Source organism: Camarhynchus parvulus, chromosome 4 (genome assembly GCF_901933205.1).
Source record: "Camarhynchus parvulus chromosome 4, STF_HiC, whole genome shotgun sequence".
Taxonomy (NCBI): domain Eukaryota; kingdom Metazoa; phylum Chordata; class Aves; order Passeriformes; family Thraupidae; genus Camarhynchus; species Camarhynchus parvulus.
Genome location: NC_044574.1, coordinates 51532342 through 51557549, shown reverse-complemented (window position 1 = coordinate 51557549; position 25208 = coordinate 51532342). Strand labels below are relative to the sequence as shown.

At 40.7% G+C, this 25208-nt stretch overlaps 1 protein-coding gene across 1 annotated transcript in view; it reads left to right on the top strand.

Annotated features, from left to right (window-relative positions):
- Window positions 1-6868: 6868 nt before the first annotated feature.
- The window catches only part of LOC115903353 (melanopsin-like), a 37719-nt gene continuing 19379 nt past the window's right edge, over window positions 6869-25208 (top strand). Inside the window, exon 1 of the mRNA XM_030947788.1 lies at window positions 6869-6927. The gene's annotated coding sequence lies outside the window, so the exon portion shown is untranslated. The remainder of the gene's footprint in view (window positions 6928-25208) is intronic.

Sequence of the window (25208 nt, the reverse complement as noted above, 5' to 3'; positions counted from 1 at the left end):
CCTGCGTACGTATTTCTCATGCCTTGGAACCAAAAGTTTTTTGGAAGATATTTTTGGAGCAGCATTTGTAAAACTAGAATTAGGAGTTTGCTGACACCCTGGTTGTTAAGGGTGCTGAGTTGCACTGGCTAGCTATATACAGACACTATGGGATGGGACTGCTTTGGAATGCGTCAGGAACTGTTTATTTTTTAGAATCTTTTTAATCTATAGTTTTGTCTATGTAAAGACTTTGACAGTTCGCAATTTAGACAGCAAGTTCAAGAATCTTCTTGTTACAAAATGCTAAATACTCGTCTTACTTAATTACACAGAGCAAATGAATATTGACAGTGATTTTAACTAATTAACATAAACACATGTAGCTTGAGCTAAAACAATGCTTGCTTGTTCATTTGTAGGAAGACAATGCATAAAACTTTATTCATAAAATCTAACTTTTCTTCTAGAAAGCTTGTCTTTTTTTCTCACAAACTTAAAACCCTTTAACTTTATAGATTCCCACACTGAGTCAACTCTTCTAAACAAAAATAATTATGAATCATCACAATTTTCTAAATCAAAAAGCAGTTCTACATATTCAGAGTTTTGACTGTAGTAAATCTTATAGTGTGACAACTCTTAAATTAGATTAGTGGCTGTAATTGTTGCACCACAAACAAAAGAAAAAGATGCCTTCAACTCCTCTTCTTTGACTTGAATTCTTATTTTTGATTCTCTCTGAGATGCATCCTCCCTGCATGATGAGATGTATGACATGACTCAGAATTACCATGTTCAGAAGATTATATCAATTCAACATTTTGTTTCCTGTCCAGAGGTGACTGCTTCAGTTAAGTGGTTGTAGAGGAGCTGTGGGATCAGATAAGAGGTTACGAAATTCTCTGGAGAAAGCACGAGGCTCTCTAGGTAACGCAAAGTCAGTGGTGATCAGGAAGCAGGGAAACAGTAATGCCAGGGCAGGAAGTGGATGTAGAAATCATTATACGTGCCAAAACTGTTAAGACTAATAATTAGTATTAGCAATAAGTTATGCAGGTATCATCAGATCACAAGGAAATAGTGACAGCAAATTTAACAAGATGTTTATGTAGTTAATTCTTTGATTGATGTTTTGTTTTTAAAGTGCTACAATGGTAATGAACACGTTGTGCCTTCAGCGGGGCCTCTAAGTGAAGTAAAAACAAGTTGGTGCATGGCTAAAATGGAGGCTGCACAGTTTTGCCCGATGCCGCCCTGTGCATCATGCCATGTTCCTGTTACACCAAATCAGGGTCAGGGAGGTCTGAAGCTAGAGGTCCTGAAAGAAACAAGAAAAGGGAGAAGATGCAGCCTCAATTGCAGAGGGCAGACTTTGGCCTATTCAGGATGCTGATTTGTGTGCCCAGATGACCTAGAAAGCTGGTGGCATCCTGGCCTGTACCAGGAACTATCAGCAGGACCAGGGAAGCGATTCCTCCTCTGCTGTTGGCACTGGTGAGGTCTCATGTCCTGTGCCTAGTTCAAGGTGCCTTTGTTCAGGAAGGACATTGAGGTGCTGGAGCATCTCCCAGGAAGGGCAGCAAAGCTGGGGAAGAGTCTGGAGCACAGGTCCTATCAGGAGTGACCGAGGGAGCTGGGGGTCTTTAGCCTGGAGAAGAGGAGGTTCAAAGGCGACTCTATCACTCTCTGCAGCCCCCTGAAAGGAGGGTGTAGCCAGGTGGCCATTGGTCTCTTCTCCCAGGCAACTAGTGACAGGACAAATGGACACAGTCTTCAACTGTGCCAGGAGATGTTTGGGTTAGATATAAGAAAGAAATTCTTAACAGACATTGGAATGGACTACCCAGGGAGACAAAGGAGTCACCATCCCTGGAGGTGTTTAAGGAATGACTGGATGTGGTGTTTAGTGCCATGGTCTAATTGACAAGGTGGTATTTGTCGGACTTGATAATCTCAAAGGTTTTTTCCAATCTAACTGGTTCTGTGACTTGCAGAGTACAGTTCTGTGTTGGGCAGACTTTTAAAAAGTGAACCAAGTGAAGGATATAGAACAAGAAGGGCCAATTCTCTTAAAGTAAAGGCCAAATCCTGGTTATTTGTGCCCAGAAATATCTCTGCTTAGAAAATACAATAAAGGTGGTTTTTTGATGCATGTGTGAAGATCAGTGTTGTAAACCAACTTCTGTTCTCACTATCCTAACACAAATAGATAAGCCAAATGGAACCTTGTGATATAACAACAGAAGCTGGCTCCATGACTTAGGAAAAGTGATTTGTTACTCAGGACCAAAGGCTGAAAGAGAAGCGGACAGGAGGAATAATAAAACTGTGTTTGTATCAACAGCTTTTGTTGAAAAACAACTTAATACTGCTCCTGTGTGTTATACCAAATCTGAATTTGCCGACGTTCAGCTCTACAAGTCTGAGATGAATGAAGTGACTTTTGGATTTAATTTTTTAATTTAATAATAACAAAACAACTATGGCAAATCTTGACATTTGAGCACAGGAATTTTCCCCTCCTTAACTTCTAAAGCTGCACTGTGGCTGTGATGCTGAATGAGGTGTCTCATCTGTTTCCTCAGTATTAGCTGCTGGTTCCTGGCAGAGCTGCAACATTGAACTTAATGGTGTAGTTGGGCAAATACTGCAATTCTAAACATACTTGAAAACTCACAAACCTATGCTCTCTGCCTGACAGAATCTGCTGTAGGCTGCTTTGATTCCTCTGAAGCAAATTGGATTACTTCTTGTTTCTAATTGAGTGGTTCCAATGATTCCTTGAATGGCAGTATGCCATTCTGACTCATGGAGCTGGCACGAGAGAATGGATGGTCTAACTACATTTTTTTCTATCTCTGAATTTTTGGTTTCTCACTGTTATATCCCTTTGTTTTAATCTATAAATTAATTTGGATAGAGGCAGAGCTGTTGCTGAAGTGCTTAAACCTCAAAGTCATGTGCTTTGTTGCCAGAGTGTAGCTCTGTCAAAGAAACATTAGTTCCTATTCCATGTGTCATTTGGGAAAAAGGTGGGGAGAATACTTGGGACTATTGGGAAAAGCTTAACAAGAGTAAGGAAACTCAAGAATTTATTTAATACCATTTATCTGTTGTAATATGCAGCTATATTTCATGAGTTTAACTGTAGCAAAGCTTGCTTTACAATCTAGCACCCCTTTATGCTTCTGAAAGAATGAGAAAATGCTTGTTTTTTTCTGTAGGCTAGCCTTCCCCTGAGCTGAGAAGTTGGATGGATGTTGTATTAAACACGTTTACAACAATACATACATATTACAGTAATACATTACAACAACAGAGTCCATCCCCTCCAGGGGCTTTTCCCAAAGCGTCCAGCCAGGAGCATCTGCAGCTAATCCAGCAGCGATCCAATGAAGGATATTGCTGCAAGACTGCCACAGAGCCCTGGCACGTCCAAAGCTTCTCCAACCCTCTCCTGGGGTCTACCCTCGTGGGGTCAGTCTTCTTCTGAGTCCATCCCCTCCAGGGGAACTCACCATCTTCTCCTGGGACTCTCCTGGTCCTCGCTGCAGCCATCTCTGGGACTCTCCTGGTCCTCGCTGCAGCCCTCTCTGGACTCTCCTGGTCCTTGCTGCAGCCTTCTCTGGGACTCTCCTGGTCCTCACCCTCTCCTGGGGTCCTGGGATTCTTCATCTCCTCCTGCAGCCTTTACACCAGCCATGCAGCTCTTGCATTCTTCATCTGGCTCTTACAGTGTTCCTTCTGCTTCTTGCAGGCTTCTGACTCTTACTCCGACTCTTACCCTTTTATGGTCCTTGTACTTAATTGCTTACAGGTGTCTATGCCACTTGTTCTTAATTGGCCCCAGCTGCAACTCATTGGGGAATACTGTGCCCCCTTACCATTCTCCCTACAGATGGAGAGTTCAAAATTGTAGCTGCCAGAATAAATGATCAGTAATGATACAGTTAACTTCAGCAATGAGGACTGTTCCCTATGTCAGGAAATATTTTTTGACTTAAATCAATTTTTTATCAAAGTGTGTGCATGTGTGCACATGCATGAGGCGCTCTGAGAAGTTGAGAGTGTGTGATCTGACCTGTCTGTAGTTCTAATGCAAAATTTACTGTAGTGTTTCTAAATAAAATTGTGGTTTAAAAAAAACCCAAAACAACCTACTCTATTTAAAGTGTTTAGGAGAAATTCAAAACCTCTTTCAATCAAACATTAAATGGTCCCTTAAGTTGCTCTATGTAGTTCACCTGACAAAAATGTCCTTTTACCCTGCTGTTTTAATATCTTATTCTGTCTGATTCTCTGCCCTGCAGTTTTGAGCAGAAGCTTTGGGGAAAAGTATCCATTCCTGAAAGTCCCTAGAGCAGATTGGTTTTTTTTTTTACATTCTGGCTATCGCTTACTCACTATATGTTTGAGGAAAAAAAAAAAAAAAAACAAAACACCTCATTTCAAAGCTTTCTTTGTTAATGGTTTCTAGACCAAGCAAAACTTTGTTTCCTTTTCAGGAAACATGTACATTTGTGATTTGTGTTATGGTTTCTGTGAGAAATGTGGGAAAGAAGCTACTTGTGGGAGTACCTGTTGCAAAGGGAAGGGGGATACCAGGTGGTTGAAGAAGCTCAGACTCCTGAGTCTTGCTCCAACTTCTTCTGTGGTGCTCATCAAGTCTCCTCATTTGTATGCCCTGCTCCCAGGCCAAGGGGTTTTGTCTGAAATGTTTCATTTTAGTGAAGTGCTGATTTTTTTTTTAATAATACTTGTTTTGATGAGGAATGTAAGTGCCTCCTGATGACTTCTGTACCAGATGGGAGAGGGATTACAGGAACTCATGTGGCATTAGACCAGGAAAGCCAAGAAATTATCTCAGTCTGAAAGAGAGGGAATTTTAGACCAGAGAATGTTTGGTGAAGGGAAGAACAGGGTTTTTATTAACAGGTTTTTCTGTTCTTTCTTCTGGAGAAAAACTCAGTGAAGGTAAGTATGAAATCTTTTTCTGAGGCACTGCTTTCAAATAGTGTTTCCTTCTTTTTTTCTGGAACAGAATTGAAATTTTCGAAGATAAAAAGTCAGAAAATCCCATTTGAAAGAAAGATTAGACGATTTGTGTTTATTTTCCTTTGCTTTTAGCCCCTGCATTTGAAAACCAGTCTCAGATTCACGTGAGATTATCATCCAGAAGGTATTAGTGATGGCTTCTTTTTCTAGCAGAGATGAAATTCAAGTTTCTTCTAACCTCAGGATGAATATACTACTACACATCTAATTCAGTTACTGGAATTGCTTCTGTTTTCTGAGATAAGAATCAGCAATGGTTTTGCTATTTGTCTGAGTCTTGAGGATATTCAAGTCAAGACTCAAGCCAAATTTTTAAACAAGTTTGTAGTTTAAATTTAATTTTTCTTCTGGTTCAGCCAGTGCTTTAGGGCAATGTCATCTGAGGAGCAATTCAAACCACAGGATTATTTGGCCTGAAATGGCTGAAGAAATTATGGGGTTTTTTTTGCATCACAGATGCAAAAAAGATCCTAGAATTTTCTGAGATCTGAAATACATTGCCATCTAATTTCAGGGGAACCTGGATTTTAATTCTCCTGATTTAGGAGGTGGCTAGTGGGAATGGGTCACTCTGAAGGTTTCTGCAGAGCTGGGACTGGTGTCTGATCACTGAAAGGGTGAGGGCAGGGCTGAGCTCAGAAAGGTCACACCACATATGCTTCCCTCACTGTGCAGAGCATCACCTGGAGCACACACAGAGGCCCTGTCACCGTGTCAGCAGGGACCATCAGAGCCGTGTCAGGGGCTGGACTGGAGCCCCTGGAGCCAGCACTTAACAGGACGTAGCACTATCTGCTAAGTGTTTGGGGCAGTGGCACAGCTACTGCCTAAGATGTATTCCTTCTGGATTGGAACAATTGTCCCTCTGACTCTTCAAGGACGTGTGGGTCATAGCTGCTTTACATCCAAGTATATTCTTCTATCCTTTGTCATATAGGAACTGAAGACCTATAAGGGCTTCTTTGTTTCAGTGTCTCTTTTAAAAAGAATGTCTAAAATAGGGAGCCAATACCAAATTTGGGGTTCTTAACCTCATTATTTGTCTAAGCATTGATAGGACTGATTCATTCAGCTGCCAAGATGAAATCCTCCAGGCTGGCTTTTTACACAAAAGGATTTTGTTCCAAGCATTTAAAGTGTGAAAATGTTTCTATTTATAGAAATGTCACCTTTGACCAGAAATGGGAAAACTTCAATATAGAAGATAACAAAACAACAACAAAATCTGTGTGACTGTCACTGCCATGACTTTGACAGCAAAAGTTGTGACTTTTAGGGTTTTTCCATAAGCTGTTGGAGAAAATTCTGTGATTGAATGAGGCCAGAGAAAAAACTTGTTACTTGTAAGTTAGTAAAAAATCAGAATGTCTTTCCTGTGGAAAACACTGGTATAATGAAAAGTGTTTTTAAACTCACTGTTGAAAGTAAAAGAGATTGTATTTTGAGTAAATTTTACAGTATTGGTGGTGTAGCAAAATGTTAATCTGAGATCCCAGTTCTAGGACAGGTTCATTTCCATTCCAGTTCAAACAGCCTTTCCAGAGGGCACACAGCAGTGCTAGGCATGGTAAATAAGAGCTCAGATCTCTGTGCTCAAGGCGAGTGTTTCCCCAGAGCATTATGAAGTTGAATTCCTCCCTCAGGTCATTTGACAGTTGCATTTCTTCCCCTGCCATTTTGTGTCTCCAGCAGAGATAACATTCCTTGGCTGTGCCTTGATGCCAAGGACCCTCTCCTTGGGAGACAGGAGCTTCAAGGGTCGTGAAGATGATAAGCATGGCTAAAAATCCTTTGCTGTACCTGAGAAAAGGAATGTCTTCAACTGAGGAATGAGATTAGGTGTGGATCTCAACTGGGTTGTTCTTTCCATGGGAAAGACTCTGGATAAGGGTAAGCCCGTGATGAAAAGTTGTATCTGTGTGCTGGTAACTCATTGCTGCTGGTGGAAAAAGGGAATAGGAGGGATATCAGCCTCCATGAGGGAAGGGGCTTGGAGAAGGGGATCGGAATTATGCTGAAGCCCCTGTTCATGCTGGGACCACCACCTCCGGTACGTTCAGCTTCTCACTCTTGGAATGAAAGCAAGCAAAACTTCTCTAGGCTTGGCAGAGGTGAAGGAGAAAGAAAAGACAAATGCACAGTTAATCACTGCCATTGGCATATGCTCTGTTAGTGGGGGAGGAGAAGTAAAGAGTCAAGCTTGTACAGGTTTACATTTTTGCTAGTGAGTGACGTGTGCAAAAGATGTGTCCTAGATAAGCATTGTTGAATCTTCTTTGTCCCCCAAAAACTGCAACTGAGAGATTTGCATCCGAATTCTGTGACTAAGTCTAACCCATACCTTGATGTTAACTGACTGCATTCATATCCTAAAGCTTAGATTATACTGTAGAAGTTCAGTATTTGAAAAACTGATAACCCTACCTGAGAAGCACTTGACCAAGGAGTGTCTTGAGTTTTTCCAAGCCCTAAAGTTTCTACAGTTGTTTCATTCACACTCAGCTGGCCTGATCTAGGCTAACACTTTGTTTTTCTTTGCAATTAAAATATTTCAGCTGCCATGTGAAATATGTGAGACTTTTTAGACTTGTCAGAAACTCAGCAGGATGGCATTGAGTGTTTGCACAGCAGCTTATAACAGTCCCAAGAATAATTCCTGGATCAACTTTCTGGCTATTTTTAAACCAGTGAAAAATATGAACTTTTGAATAAATCCATTTTGCTCCTTGGCTTTTTATTTCACTGTTGGTTATTTGACAGCTCAAAACACATTTCCAAACATGTCTCTCTTCCATCCTAAAATGAGCATGTGACTGTGGATTACCCATCAGACTTTGACAGTCTTTTGGTCCAACAGCACATCTGGAAAGGGATTTCTGTTATTTCTTTTCTTTTTAAAGCTAGAATGTACAAGTTCACTGGCCATGTGTTTAGTTTTCATTGAACTTTTTTCTTTCTTCCAGTTTTTGTTGTTTTGTTTATAGCTTTTTAATAATCATGCTGTACTCACCTTGTTTTTTGCTCTTCAGTGATCATATTATCAGTAGTCATAAGTGTATCATATGTAGCTACTAGTGGACAGAAGGAGGACTGAGATTCCTGATGTGACTGTGAGACAAGTGAAGCTCACTCCCATCCCACTGAATCTGAAACCTAGAGAAGCTTTTCAGTGCAATTCTGCTCCTTTTGCTATCATATATAGTAGTCTGTAACTGAATTTAGCCTGCTTTGCTAATCTCAATGTTCAGAGACTTCCAAGGAGCTGGTCAGGCTGTTGTCAGACCCATGTGCCTTAGGAAGCAGCATATATGAACAGTCTGTTGTGTGTGAAACACCTTTGACACTTGCTGTGTTTCCAGAAATACAGCTGCAATGAAGGAAAGATGACTTTGGTGAGGGCTTAGATCAAAGTTGACTGTTTAAATCAATTAAAAGGTGATTGGTTTAGATTACATATAAGAAAAAAGTTTTTTTGCAATGCTGGTTGGTAAAGCACTGGAACAGGTTTCCCAGAGAGGTGATGAATCACCAGGAAACATTCAAGGGACTCTCTCTGATCTAGTTGGAGATGTCCCTGCTAATTGCACCTCTAAAGGTCCCTTCAAACGTGAACTCTTCTATGATTCTACATTTCTCAGTGTGCAGCATTTCTTGATTGACCACTGGGTCTGTTTTCATGCCTGGATGTTTACAGTCCATCTCTGCTCTCACTCTGTCTGGTGAATATAACACTCAAGTGTTGCAAGGAGGGGGACTGTCGCATGTGAAGGCACCTCATGCTGAGGCAGGTGCCCAGAGGAGCTGGGTCATGAGACAGCCTGCCCTGGGCATGGCAGCTCTGCAAGATCTGTGGTAAAGTCATCATCACCAGTGGTAACTAGAGAAATACTAGCAGACTTCTTCTAAAAACTGATTAATCCAGGATTCAGCACTAATTCCAGCTGTTGACAATTATGCTCTCCCTGTGGCTTTGCTGAGGTGTGGTGTTTGTCACAATAGATCTAACCTGTTAAACAGATACTGCTTTTTGCTCCACCAGGGCTGCCTTTGGTGACAGATAAAATGATTCCAGTGTACAGAGGACAAGGTCCTTCACTTTGTTAAATTTGCCAACTGCATTGGGAGCCTGAGGGATGGAAGGTGTCATAGAAATATAAAGTGCTATTACTCATCCAAAATCACTCTACTCTCTTTTCCTAAAAAAAGCCCCAAACAACCATGGATACTTCTTCCCTGCATTTTGTTCAATGCTTGGTTGGTTCCTTTAAATCTGCACACAGAACTGCTACCACTTAGTGCCTGGATCTTGAGTGTGTCTCAGACATTTTATCTGACCTTTTGTTAGGCAATTATTTCTCTTACCTGTTTCTCCAGTTACTTGAGCAATCTGTTTTCTGTGACCAGTTTTAAGACACTGATTTTCAGTGTTTTTATTTAAACACACAATGAGTTTAAGCATGCAAGTGAAGTTCATAAAGCTCAGTGAGTCCAAGCACTTTGTCTGGTTGTACTCACTTGACAGGTTTACTGTATTTTCCCATGTCCTAGCATTAAATACAAACAGCTGAAATAGAAAGGCCTAATGAAAAACTAATCTTGATGTGAGAGCAGGAAAGAGAGATGTGTGGGACAGGAATTCAGTAATCCTCTGGCTGGAGGTTTAGCTGTACCTAAACACTGTCATTCATGGAGCCAACTTAAATTGTCAGTCAAGAACCTGTCAGTCTAAACAAGTCTGAAGTGTGAAGAAGTTTGCTTTAGTTGGCATTTAACTTTTCCCTTGGTGTTTAATTCCTACCTTTAATCAGAATATCTCACAGAAGATAGGGTTCAGTTTGATCCAGCTATGTGAAGTATTGCATGTAGTTGGCTTGTCCTCAGAGAAGTTTCAGCTCCGGCTTGCAGACATGGGAGTGAACAAAATGAGCAAAGAAAGCAGTTCCTCAGAAAGGACATCTGAGCAGTTTTTCAGGTCTCAGGTTTCAGAGAGTGGCATTTCCAGTATTTTACTTACTTCTGTAAGGAAAGGAAAAAAGGGAACCCTCCTATGCTTGTTAAAGGGCATGATAATAGATATATAGGGACAGATAATACAGATAGTAGAGTTAGATAATAGGGTTAGATAATCTCTCGTGAGTTCTCTGTTGCCTTACAGAAAATTTAAACCACACTGGAAACAATATTAGCCAACAAATTATAAATCATCAGATTCTAAAACTCACTAATGTATATAGTAGCTCCAATATTGTGTATAGATTTTCCTCTGAAAGGCAATATTTATGGAAAATGTTGTAAGGTAACCAAAAAATGTAACGGTAACAATATTGAATGTATGTGACACTTGGTGGATTTAAACTTGGAGCATATAAACTAATGGAAAGAAGTGAAGTTTGCTCCCACACAGATCTGTAGCCAGCAGATCACAGGGATCAGGTGAACAGGCGCACCTAAAAGGTAAAGCATCATGATGCCAACACACAACTGACTGAAAGACACAGCTAACAACTGGGCATCTTCAGAGCAGGAAAGCAGAACCTCTCAGGTCAAATGATTGAATGGAAGTGAGGTGGTTCAGTAGGGAATGAAACCCAAGGATGAAGTAATAATGACACAAGAGAAGTCCCAGGCAGTGCCCTCCATCCCAGGCTGCCTGCTCGGGACTGCAGGGCAGCAGGCACAGCCTCAGGGACTCACTCTGAAAGGGTGCCCAGCCTCGGTGGTGGCACCACAGGGGCTCCAGTGCTGCCAGGATGGGCTGGGCAGGGACAGCCAGCTGGGCTGCCCTGGAAATGAGCTCCTCTGTGTGCCCATCCTTTTTAGAAATATATGTATATATACACACATATATATACGCACATATATGCATACACGCACGTACACATATATTTGTGGGTGTGTGTATCTATATATATATATATATGTATTATTTTTTAAATAGTGAGGTATTTGGGTGTGGATGGGGTTTGTTTATTTGTTTGTTTCAAGTCATCTGTTTGCACTTGGAGCAGCAGTGGTGTGGCCAGTGAGGGTGACTGACGGGTCGTCTGGCTTGCTGGGGGCGATGCTGTGCTTCGATCGCTGCCGGAGCTGGCAGCCTGGCAGCCCAGGAGGGGCTTGCGAGCGGCTTTTTAAAGCCTGGGATTTCCAGCGCTCCTCAGGATGAGTCGCAGCTCGGCAGCCCTGCACAGAGCAGATGTGCGGAGGGGAGGGAAATGCTTTCGGCTGAACCCAAAAAGTACGTGCCAGGAGGAAGGCTTCAGGAAGTGGGAGCTGGGTAGGGAGGAGGGAAGGGAGCATTTCTCTTCTGCTTCGTTTTCTAAGAAATAATTTAAATTGATTGCTTCTTCTTTAAAAGGAAAATCTCACTGAAGTTGTTTTAATGTGAATTTTGATATTTCTTTTCTGTGTGTGTATGTTTATATATTTTCTTTGTGCTGTTTTGTTTAGATTTTTAGGACTGATTTGTAGTCTTGGCTGATGGGAGAAGTGGTTGTGCAAGGGGTTGGTGTAGCAGGAGGTTACTTACGATGGTATTTGTTGCATCATCAAGAGCTGACTGATTAAACCTTATTGGATCTGATCCATAATAGCAAGAACATTTTTATGAAAAAGGAAATATAAATGAAGTCCTAAAGCAGATTTCAGAGCTGTTATCCTTTTGTGGAACATATTAATAGAATGTAAAGTGACCTAAATGAAGTGCTGTAGAAAGGCTTTTCAATAGTTTATACATTAAGCTAGGATTATTTGAACACATTCATAATGAAAAGAGGATTTTGTTGTGCATTAAAAATTAGTTATGATGATTTGAGGCAGAAGACTGAGATAAGTCAGCAAGCTAAATATAAAGAATTTGTGTAGCTCTGTAGCCATACAGCCCCATCCCCGTATACCCTGACCTTATACCATTACAATATTTTGTAGAGATTTTAGTACAGAAGATTCACTGCTAAATCTTTGCTAACTTGTGTGGACTTAGTTTTATTAGCCAGCCCAGCCCTGGCATTCAAAGAAGTCTATGAAGAACATTTGTTTCTAGTCTGAAGAGTGGAAGAGAAAAGGAATGCTGTGGGAGAAACTCCTCTGGGAGGGAAGTTGTGGATTTTGTTTCATTGCAACAGGTCCTGGAATAAGTGAGACAAAAAGTTGAGGCAAGTTTTTTACAGAGTCATTTAAAGTAATAAATAAGTGGCAAATGAAAAGGAATTTGAGCATATAACTCATAACTCCAAATTATTTACCAATATTGTGTTCTGGCATTGCTAAAGGTTTTAATTTTCAGTTGGTCTTTTTAATCCCTTCTTTACTGCAGTGACCCTTTTTGCTGTTAAATTTTTTCTAAAGTTTCTGAGGAAATCCAAGTTTTGTTCCCTGTGATTATATACTCGCCAAATTTTCAACTAATTCACATCCTGTATTGCTTTCTCTTGCCACAAACTTAGCTGTGCAAAATCACGTGTATTTGCAACTAAATAAGTTGATCAAGGGATCTAAAGTTGAAATTTGGTTGACTTTGTTTGGCTGCCTTGAGAGGTTGCAAATTATCCCCCCTAGGATGTCCTGTGTTACCAATGCCCTGAGATGCCAGCCTGGAGAGAGAGGGTGGCTGCTGAGGATGATCTGCTTAGTCCAGCAGGCCCTGGCTAAGAAATTGGGAAACAGAATTCAGTGCACAAACAGGATCCAGGGTAGAGATGTGTGTCTGAATATTGTTGCAGGTGGTTAATCAAGGCTGGTCGCACTCCTAAACCCCCAGGGCACGACAAAGCAGTGTTGCTGCATGAGATGATTGAGCCTTTGGTATCAATGTACCCGAGAGATTTTCAGAGTTATGCAAACTTAATAGAAGCACGGAGCTGCAAGACATTGCAGCTGCAGTACAAGTCAAACTCTCTCAGTCCTGAAAAGCAGGAAACCTTAGTGTATAGGTGCAAGGGAATTTAAGTAGCTACTCATAATGCAGCTGAGAGGAAGCACCAGGCTGATTTGCATAAATTGGTTGCAGGCTGCTAGACACTCTTTATAAATTCTGTGATGAGGACAGCCACCCTAGGAAAGGTTTAAATAAAACGATATTGCTCATATTTCACATGCAGCTTTGGTAGGCACTGGGACTTGAAGGCGTGCTTGGCAGGTAAATAAGTCAGCAGTCAGAAATGCCTGGTACAGATGGCAGTCAGTGCCTGAACATGTGATGGGGCACATGCAGAATGCAGGGCATGGTTCAAGGATGCAGCCTGGGGCTGCTGTGCAGCTGGATCACCCCGTGTGCCTGGGCCAGCCTGTTACAGTGAGGGCTGAGCTGGGAGTTAGCAGCTGATCCTGCTGACAACAGCCCAGGCACACGGGGTGATGGTATCAGCAGCTTCATTTGACAGCATTTGCAAAGTTTAAACATACCCTAAGCAGAATGCCCAAGAAATAAGGAGATTGACTGTTATAATTTTTGCTGATCCCTCTGGACTGACTGCCATCAGCACAGCTGTGCTACCAGTGAAATGACTGAGTAGGTGAAACCAAGCCCTTGCTGGCTGCGTGATATAAAGGGCAACATTTAAACAGCTCCAGTTAATCTAAACCTCCTAAAGCAACAGGAAAGAGCTTACTTTGTGCTTTGCAAAATTAGCAATGCCTAAAAAAGAACTTGATCTCAAGTGACAAGGAAATTTGTTTGGGTTTAAATTACAAAAAGGACAAAGTACTTTCACTGAACTTTGTGCAACCAATAATGTAGTACTCAATAAATTACTTGCCTTTTGTTGAGAAAGAAAAGTATGCATAGTTTCTTATATACCTGATATATTTTGCTACAATTTCTGTACTGAAACTTGTGCAAGTACTCAAATGACGTAATTGTCTTTACTATGAAAGGGTCAGCATGGCTTAGAAACGTGCAGTGTTGTTGTCACCGTGCAGTTGCTGTCATAAGGGGTCCCACTCTCCATGGTGCTGCAGAGACCATTGCACCCCAGCTGAGTGTTAGCAAATGAAGGTGACTTCAGGAGCACCAGGGAGACTCTTAGTGGATCAATGCTGGCACTTTGGAATGCCCCAGTGGCACTGCTGTAGGTAAGTGCCAGTCAGTTACTCCTCAAGCAGCTGGTGAGGGAAGGCAGCATAGCTTAAATGCTGGAGGGCTGCAAGATCTGCAGTGTTTGCCATCCCTCCTCCACAGCACAAGAGGTAGCAGTCTGATGACGTCCTGGGTAATGCTTAAAAAAACTTAAATAACCTATTTGTATCCGAATTATTTTGTATTTAGAATCGGTGGCTGTTGAATTGCTTTGCACTCTGTCATTATCTCATTGTTTGATACCACAAAACTAATAGCAGCAAACTTTTGCTGAAGTTCAATGCAATTTTGCAATTAATAGTAACTATTTGTGTTCAGTGGGTTTTTACTCCTGGAGAAAATTTGAATATGTCCCTTACCCCCACAGCAGTTGTAGGCAAATTGTTGCATTTTTCCATTGAGAGATGGTCTTTGATGCAATGCTTTTCCAGAGCTGGGTGGGCGGAGGTAGTGTGAACTCAAATCCCGATGGACATGACTTGATGCAGACACAGTGCTTTCTTAGACTTCCATTTGTTTTTTGAGATTCTCTGATGTATATTACTTTGCTTGCATTTTAAAATGCTTTTTAACATAAAGGTTTTTATGTGTTCTTTAACATAAATGTTATTTTCTGTAAATGGCACTTTTCTTCTTAAATCAGAAAAGGCCTTGTGCTGAGATTTTCTGTTCTGCTAGTTCATCCTGATTCCAAGCTGACATTGCCTCCAAGCAGAGGCAATGTAGGAGATGCTTCAAATGTACGTCATATCCAGAGATTATCATGAGGATGAGAGGAAGATGATGTTTCCTAATGTAGATGTGCTAAATTTTTTGTTAGTTTTTGTAGAGTCATGAAAAGTGGCCTATGGAATTAAAACAAGGGACTACATTACAATAACTGCATCATCCCTATTTTCAGTGGGTAACACAGTGGGGTGCAGAGGGAAAGGATGAAAATTCCTTCACTGTTGTATCAAAATTGTCTTGATGCTTCTCCAAACCAAAGTTCCTTGCTTTTGTGTAAGATATTGTTTCTTCTCCCAGGATAAGCACTGCCATGAGATAATTTTCTAAGAGATACAGACATTACTTATACTATACATACCTATTTCCCTCAAATGTGTCAATTTATGCTTTGTTAGTTTAGTGCTTTAGAAATCTAAATGTCTTGATTGCTGTAATTTATCTCGAATTATGCTCATATTGCAGTTTTTATTAGTTTGCAAGCATTGCTTCAATCTTTGAAATGTCTTCAGTGCTGCAGTAGATTTCTAATTGTAAGTGGAGCAGCCTGTTTCACTTGTTCTTTTGGAGACACTGGTGTCTCTTCCTTTAGCAATGCTTAACGCACAAGAAATGTGTAAGTTCTTCAACCTCCATAGGACTTGAAGAGCAACGACCTCCTTCCTGGATGAGAGTTTGTTTTACTCTTGTTTTAGAGAGTTAAGGGTAGTTGTACTGCTGCCAGAAGGTTTCATGTGGCAATAAAGATTTGCCTTTTGATGCTGAGATAGGTCTCCTTGAACATATTTCACCCAGTAACTACTCTTCCCAGTCATCTTGATTATCTCCATTACCTGTGCTGGCTAGATGCTTTATGCTGAGTGTCTAGTGTCAGACTAAAATGCATTGGACTTAAGATTGTATCAGTGATCCAGTTAGATTCTCTAAAATTAATCATAAAACACCTTAAAGGTGGATTTTCGTGATGCTTAGGCACCTAACAGTGCAGATAAACACGAGGGAGTGTTTTCAGCACCTCAGGAAAGCAGTAGGTGTTTTGCCAGCAGTGCAATCAATAGGTGTGAAGTGCCTAAGACCTCTGGAAATCATTCTTTTAATGTGGGATTTAAAGGCACAGTAGCAAAAAGAGTTGCAAATGAAGTGGAGCACTTAACTGCAGCCTCCCCGTGCAAGAAATACTGTCTCTGCAGAGATTATCAGTTGAAAGCATCTAAAGTCTCTGGTGTAAAACAGCATTTAGGTTCACTTGGCTCTTTATGTCCCCAGTTTCCTGTGAAAGTAACAGAAGATTGGTAGGAAGATTTTCAATTTACTGAGACAGAATACATGTCCTCAAGTAATTGAAATCATATTTCATTTCACTTATGGCTTTAACCCTTATTTATTAACTGTGAGTTTTGAAGGTTTTATTGCTGGCATTATGGAATATTTTATGTTGGAAGGGTAGTTGTCAAGTCCTACCACATGCTCCAAGCACGGCTCACTTCAGTATTTTGACGTTCTTTATGTTCATTCCCTGTGCACCTCTGGAAAGCGTCTTGTTCTGCCTTCTGCACACCCCACCTTCCATGCATAGAGGAATATTAAACAGACCCAAGCAGATATAATATGGAATAATCTTCAGTTTAGAGTGATCAGACAATTCTTTGATCTAAACAGAAACTGAATGCTACACTAATATCACACATGTGCTTGAAGTTAGCAGATTGAGAGTGTTCACTTGCTCTATTCCCCATGTTCTTCCTCTTAAAAGCATCTGTTGCCAGACTGCCAGGTGTGAGACACAGGAGATGGTGGGGCTCTGATCTGACTACTTTTAGAAGATTTCATGTTCCCAAATGTACATGATAGGATAACCAAGTGGCATCAAGAAGTTGGGTTGCCCTCCACCCTCACCCATGCCACCCATGACCAAAATTTCTTTTTGAAGTATGGAAATTACCCTAGTTGGTGAAAAATATCTCTAGTTTCAGACCTTTAGCTAAGAATATTTCCTGCAGAAGAAAAGCTGGGATTTTTACAAATAGTAAAAAATAGAGAGGGAAATCTACAGTTCTTTATGCATAGCTAGTAAAAATTGTAAAAAAGCGTCATTGTAATGTAGCTAAAGTGTAATTCTATTGTTATCACAGTATTGTATTTCCTTCATCATTCACCACAGTTCTTCATAGGTGACAGAAGAATTCTAGAGCAGAGAATCCAGCAGGAACTAAATGACCACATTGGTGAAAATTATTAGCTGTTTGTATTTTAAAAAGTAGCATTAGATACACTATATGGGATTAGTAAAAGTTGTTAACATCTTGCCTTGGCTGATTTATTGGGATGTGCTTTCATTTTGTAATCAGCCTTTGAAAAGTCAGTGTCAGCCGATGGGATTTTTTTCCACGGTCCTTAAAAATAAGCACAATATTTCATGGGGTCTAGTTAAACTGCAGGGCACTTTTCTCAGAGCAGTTTCCATGCACAAATCTTCCAGTAGCAGTTGAGTGCGTCTCCCCAAGAAGCTGAACAGTGGAATGAAAAGACTGCTAACATCTAGACAAGGTGAAGGATGTGCTTTCAGCTGTCAATAGTAAGGAAGAATTTTTTTTTTAATTAAAATATGAAAGGTCAGCTGTCCAGAAGCCAGAGTATATGTTGAAACCTCAGAGCAGAGCTCAGAAACCACTGGCAGAGATCAGAATTTCAGTGTGTTGCCAGCTGTGGACAGGCAGACATTTCACCGTGTACTTCTGTTAAATCCAGTAATGGGAGCCTCCCTTGGGAGGTGAACTCGTGCTGCTGTGGCTGATGGAGTGGGAGAGGGATTGTTCCAGGCTGACCATGGGTACTGTGGCATTGCCTTGTCAGCTGTGGCATTGCCTTTTCAGCAGTGGCAGCTGATCAAATGGCTTTTGACACGTGGTGGGCAGGCTGCAGCAGCAGCATCCTGGTATGAGGCATCTGTGGCTGATGAAATGGGAACTGCAATCATCTGGTAGCCTGGGATGAGTGAAACAGAGCAGGATAAGCTACAGGAGCTCAAAGGAGGCAGAGGAGGGAGACCAGATCAGGTCAAGAGCCCAAGTTATCCCCAAGGGTTACAGAGCAGAGTTCAAAACACTCACCACCGGGTGGCATAAAAAAATAAGATTTCTTTTTTAGGTGAATTTTGTGTGATTATTAAAGAGCTCCAGTTAGCAGCAGGATGCTCAGAAGGAGAAAAATAATGTATGAAAATATGCTACATAATAAGATTAAAACAAATATTTGCTGTAGTTTCTCCCTGATGACTGCTAAATTTCTTATATCGAAGGACTTAACCAGCATATCATGTTCTGGCCACCCATGTTTTTAACATGCTCCAAGGCTATAAAATAGATATATGTCCTGAAATTTCTGCCTTGTTGTTGCACTGTGCTAGCAGTCATCTGTTCCCTGGTGGCCAAATAAATATGCACTGAACTGTGATGGTCCAGCTAATTTTGATGCAGTGTCAGCATTGATTAGATTTGTTCAGTGTGCTGCCTGCCCGAGCATGTACAGCTTGGGTTGGGATTTGAGGTGCATTTGGACAGAGTATCAGATAGTTTTGATGTCATTTATGGCCAAGGGGACAATATGGTGAGTGTCTCAGGGGTCACATTAAGGAACTGTCTGTGCTGGCATGCAAGCCTGTGAGAGACAGCAGGGGAAAGATGGACTGAGCCCCCAACTCAACTGAGTGTGAGCAGCTTCTGGTAGTGGGTTTCTATTTGCTTGTTTTTCAAAATTTCGTAGCCATGGTAGAATTTGGTTCTTTTATGTTTAAGACTAGAACTGGATGCATTTAAATAGAACATAAAATTTCTGTAGAAGAAAATATTGTGAAGACCTCATTAATGTTACCTGTCTGGATTATACAAGTGCACTAATACTGGAACAGAAATGTTCTCAGGAAACATGCCTTTGCTACCTTGGCTTAAAATTTTCAGGTCTTGAAATTAAAGTCCATGGCCTCAAGGTTTGATTCTAGCAGCATGGATTCAGGAGAGAAAACCAAGTGCTAATTATTTGCCAGGTCTTTCCCACAAAGTAAGGCTGGGCTGTGCAGGCATGCTCCATAAAAAAAAACCAACTTGTAGAACATTAGGTGATCCCTCATTTTTGCCAGTGCCTGCCCAAGCCATGCAGAGAGCACGTGGGCTGGAACACAAGTTTGTTTTTCAACTGGGCTGATATTTGGAGTTGGATTTTTTTCTTTTGAGCTCTGACAAACAAATGTGTCTTTTATCACTGATTTCAGCAGTGCATCTGACGATGTACATAGAAAGCAATGTCTCTGTGCTTTCCAGAAAGGGCTTTACATTTTAAAGTACTTTTAGTCAGTCTCCAGAGAGATGAAAATATGCCCTTTGAGAGCTTTGCAACTAGCAGACATATATTAAAACTTAAATTCTTTTTAGTCTCATTGTTTGCTACAGATTGCTATGTTATCATTTTAATATAATATCATTAATTTAGAAAACATCTGAATTATTAATATCTATTGCTTTTACTGACTCATTAGGCTGGATATGTAAAAATCTGAGTGTGCCTGCTTTAAGTATCTATCTGATTTATTCTTGTATTGAGAACTTGATGAGGTTTTGATGGTTTTCTCTTTGGAGTTTTTTGTGGCAGGTCAATGTTTATTGCTGCCATCCCCAGCCATGCCTCATTAGATTGCTTACAAGAAGTTTAAGTACAGATATTAAAGGCCTGAAAGAAAGCATCTCATCAAAGCAGAGGCTGTGCTAAACAAGAGATCTTAAGGATACAAATGAGTCCTGAAATCCAGTGCTTTGTTTCAGCTGGCCAGAAGCCCAGAAACAAATTGCTGGAATGGAATCAACTAGAAACATACTTTATTGTAGGAAAAAAAAATCTCAAGGTTTTCCCAAAAATTTACAATGACAGTCTGCATGAACACTTGCCTGGTCTGGGGCAGGTGCCTGACTTTGCTCCCTACCCTGTTATACACAGGCAGTTCCTGTTCTTCTTTGTGACTTTTGGATGGGCTACATGGAAGTCACACACATTGAAGTCCATTTGCTAAACCAGTTTTCATTTTGATTAAATACATACTGTAAATGTGTGTTTGAGTGCTCCTGGCTTTGGCATGTGAACTGACTGGAACAACTGTGGAAGAGGACTGTCACCCAGAGGCTGATAAGGAAAGCAACTTCTCCACATGTGGGTGATCACGATTTGACTTGACTTTCTGAGGGCCAAATTAATCTGACCTTACTGTGTGGTATTGGAACACAGCACTGTCATCCAGAACAAGCAAAGTTGTTGTCTTGATTTTGTTTGGGGCTTTTTTAAAAGCCCAAAGATATTAACAATATTTTCCAAAAATCTTGATTTTTAAATGTCATCTTTTGTAAAATGTCTGAGGATCACTAGTTCTGCTATAGTCTCTGCACAGCAAAGACCTTCTCTTTGCTGCTTCAAGAGTTCCTAGTACAAGATATTTCATTAAGCACCAAATTTTGTTGTAATTTCAAACCAGATGGTGCTTTATACTGAAATTACCTGGATTATATGGACTATCAGTGAAATCATAAGGACCTTGGCAAGTACTATCTGCTAGCTAGCACGCTTGGATTTCTCCCATCTCAGCTAACATACTTAACATTGTTTAGTATTTTTCTTTAAAATTTTCAGGTGTAATGGTATAGACAAGATTGTGAACAGCAATTCAAACGTCTATGTTGTGAATCCACAGAGCAGTTCAACACAGGGAGATTGCTATGTTGTTAATTTATTTCCTTGTTAGTGCACATTAATCCCCCGTGTAAGCAAGCCCTTCCTTAAGCTCATTTCAGTGTAAATCATTTCCACAAGATGAGCTTGCAGCCATGAGCAAAACCAGAGGGTGAATAAAGCTGTGGATCATCTTACATCCACCTAATGCCAATCATACAACCATTTCATTCCATTTTCTACCCCTACCCTTTGAGGGGGACCTGCCCTTGCCCTCCTTTTTTAACAACAATTTTTTTTCTTCTGCATTTAATTAATTTTGTCTTCTTTATTCATCTTAGCATCTGAAAAGCAGAAACAGATGGCTGTAATTATTTAGCCATCATTTTATCGCTAAAAATCAAAATACAAAAACTCTCTTAGAATGACTTTCCTCATCTGTTTCATGTTTTCCATCTTTATTTTGGGAGAAATATGGGAGAAAGTTTATTTTTCTATCTGGTGCCTGCTTCCTTTGCCAGATAGTTGAGGGACAACTGTTAATTGTTTACTATCCTGAGGATCTGTTAGCTTCACTCCCAGGAAAGCCCTCCAAGCAGCCACGTAGGTGACAGTGTTTTGATGTTGTAGTCACTTCATATGTAAGGGTAAGGCCACATCATAATTTATGTGAGTTGTCAGGTCCTCCAACAGTTCATAGAGTCAAAATGCAAATGATTGTAGCATTAATTCAGAAGGAGTCAAACAGAGCGAGCACAGAGCTGGCAACTATGCCAGAAGCTGGCCCTGGTGCAATTACTGGCATCTTCATGGACCGGTTGTTTACATTTGGATTTTTGACCTAAACAATTAGGTCATTCTGGATGGTGCCTTTGAAATGCTCACTCAGGAAATGGATGTGTCTTCAGCAGAGTGCTCAGGATTCTGTCCCAGGACCAAAATCTAGAGGGAGGCAAAGCAAGTCTGGGGGTAAAATGGACCAGTGAACTCATTTCAAGTAAGCACTTGAAAACTGAAAACTTGGTTCACCCATTAAATATTCAATATATTGAGTAAAATGGAATGCCTTCCTTCATTATCATTATGTTAAATCACACCCTAAAGAGAAGGAGCAAGACTAAGGCTTATACAGAACAGGTTTTTCACTCTACATTGCATGGCTGTGGTGATACTGAGCATCCATAAATACAGTTGAGATGGATGTGTTGAACCCAGGTCAGCTGTACATCACCATAGCGTGAAACAGCTGAAGGGGAACTTCTCCCAATGTATCTTTTGATTTTTTCAATTTTTTTTCAGTTGCATTCTCAAGAGGTCTAAATTTGGAGTTAATAAAATAGAAGTGATGAGGCTGAAGTATAAAGTCAAAGTATTGCACAGTATATCTCAGTGACAAAAGACGGATACAAAATCTGTGCTTTACCAAGCCTAAAAGGCAGGACCTTCCCCGCAGTACAAACTAATCTTTTGCTGATTCATGGCAGCTGTCACTGACCATTTGACACATAATTTTGGCTCTAAGAGAGGCTAATATGGATATAATACAGTAAGATTCATCAGTGTCTATAGTGAATGCAACCTGCTGTATGTAGCTGCCATCCTGCTTACCAAGTTATCTGGAAAGATTTGTAATAGTTACTCTAATTTTCTTGGGTTAAAGCACTCATAGTAACCTGGAATATTCTCCTATAGTTTCATTTTATTCTTACTAGTTGTGGAAAACTACATGTACAAAAAAGTAATACATAGAGTAGTAACAGCTTTTGAGAAGATGCGTAAAAACCAGCTTCTCCTTAAAGCTCATCACTAAACTTGTAATTTCTTTTTTATATTTCTTTTTTATAAAGGTTTCATCTTTATATGGTAAAATATTTACATTGGCAAGTATTTATCTTGTTAACTAAAACTGCTAAAAGGCCAGTTTCTCAGAGCTGACACTGTAGGAAAAGAGAAAAAGCCTAAATTTGATTACTATCCTAAAACCTTGATCATAGTGCTACTTGCATCCAGCTGGATGTTATGCTGCATGGAAGATGGGTCTGTATTAGAAAAGCAGCATTTGTTTACCATAGTAGATTTTAAATTCTCAACCTTAAGAGTATTTGAATCTTTAAATTTAAACTTTTCTATTGTGAAAATATGCCAAATTGGTGAAATACATTATGTGAGTAAAATGAAGTATATATTCTCCTTGATTAGCTTACATCTATTTGTACTGGTTTAGCCTATTATTATTTAGAAATTTTCCACAAGTTTAATGAAATTATTTTTCACCCAAGTTGAGGTTTTTGAAATCTATCTATGCACACACACACATAGATATGCACATTTCCCTCAGATTCAAAGGGCAGTGTTATAAATGGCTCTCGGTCTTTGTCAGCTTGCCCCATTTCATTCAGCTTGGATGCCTGCCACATCCTGCTCTCTCAGGGTAACACCAGCAGAGGGAATGAGTAGCTGTCTTTCCATTCAGATCTGAAAGTTATCTGACTGCTATTAACATTGGAGCAGAAGTTGCCATGGTATTTCATGGACTCCCCTGGGGGCAAGATCCAAAGTGTGTAATCTAAACATCTCTCACTTCTCACTGAGATGGAAGGCTCTGTGTAATCCCTGCTATTTATTGCTTTCCAGATTCCACTCTGTAAGCATCAATAGTTTGTATTTCATCCTGTTTTGCCAGCAAACTGTAAGCTGAGTTAACAAATGTGTCATGTGAGATATTTTTCAGCTTTTGACACAGCTCACCACCCGCAAATGACTAAACGAGGCCAAAATGTTCAAGTCAGCTTCTCTCCAGCATAGAGATAAGGTGAGACACCTTTGGGTGTGAAATTCGTAGTCCATTTCTCAAATGAATTTCTGCAACAGTGAATTCCCATATGTTGAAGTAAAACATAAATCATATGATGGGCAAGTACTGCTTGCTCTGAATTACATTTATATAATAGCCCTCTATATAATAAACCCCTAGGTAGAATCAACTCCTTGGCATGCCTAACAAATAAGCTGGAAAGGAAGAAAAAAAACGAAGCCTTTTCCTTTCTCCCCAGTTTAGCTTCTTTGGTATGCATTGCCAGAAATGTGGCAGGGTTACAATTCAGTGCACACACCCTGTTAAGATTAATAGGTTTGAGAGAGAAGGAGAGGCATTACCATGCTTAACTTGCATGCCCCGGCAGCTCTGATCTGAGAGCATGGTGCTGACTCTGCCTGATGCCACCAGAAAGCCATGACTGCTTTCTTTGCTGGGCCACCTCACTGTGCCCTGCCTGCTCTTACACGACCTCTCACACCTTTCTCAAGGGTAAATCCTACACATGGTGGCATTTTTATTGCTGCCTAAGCACTGGAAATAACAGTCATGACCCCTGGTGCAATCAGCACCAGCAGATGCTCTCTTCCATTTCTTCCTACTTTTACAGTGATGTGATCTCTGTATGGTGAAGTGCCATATAAGCAGTAGCCATCCTGTCAAGGGCTGAGTCTGTCAGATGGCTGAGAAGGCTTGAAAGCACCTTCCTGCTTTGAAGCTATAGCTTTTGTACTTTTTACTACATCGTTTCAGTCCAGGGAGCTTTGTTGCCAGCATTTCTGCCCCAGACCTGCTGCCATGTAGGTGCTCAGGGTGTGCAATGCACTTCACCATGCCCTTCCTATTGCCAAATGCAGCCTCCCCAGGGCATGCCCCAGGAGGGTGACAGAGTTGGGGGGATAATGCCCTCAGCTAGGACGGGGGGGGCTATACTGTGTGCACTTGACAGATGAGTGGGGAATATAAGGCAGAAAGGAGAAGCAGCAGTATGGGAGATTAGGAGGTAGCAATGGGAAAGAAAGGGTGTACTCATCATTTTAAAAATGGCTGCTTAAATACTACAAGTGGTTATCATCACATAGTTATCGTATTAACCTGTTCTGTCACCCAGCTCCTCTCTCACTGGCCAAAATCAGCCTTATCACACACTCCACACATTGCTGGGCTATGCCGTGGAGAAAGGGGGTGAAGTGAAGCAGGTGCCCAGCTGTGGCAAGGTGTCACACCTTTGACTCAGCTCTCCAGGTCTGATGGCAAGTGTGAGGCTTAGCTGCTTGTAACTTGGTAAATAAGAATCTCCATGAGGCAATTTGGACTCTTCTCATTGCTAATGCTAATGTGAGCTGAGTGAATTAGCTGTAGGCTGCCTTGCTGCTGTATGTAGCCAGTGATAAATCTGACTTTGATAAAAAAAAATACAGAGGGAGCCTATTCATGTGCTGAAGATACAGGGCAGTGAAAGAGGTGTCAAGACTATTTAATGTATGTTTTCTTACACAGGCAGTGCTAGTGCTGCTATTATACCTCTCATCTCCCCTCTTTTGCATGGAGAATCCCCAGGTTTTGTAGCACTGAGTTAGTATATAGTGAACATGGGGAGACTCAGGGGATTTAATGTTTGTAAGTGTTGGATTTGATATCATTGTTCCTGAAAAAACCAAAGTGAGAAGTTATTTCTTGCTGTCAGTCTGTGTTGTCAGCCAGCTCTGTGCCCCAGAGTGCAGCAGTTTCCCAGAACGAGTTTTATGCTCATGCTTCTTTGCCTTTTTCACATCATCGTCATCACTTCCTTAGTTGTCTTTTCCAGTCTACTTTCTCTGTTGCTCTTTTCTTAAGATAAATGTATAC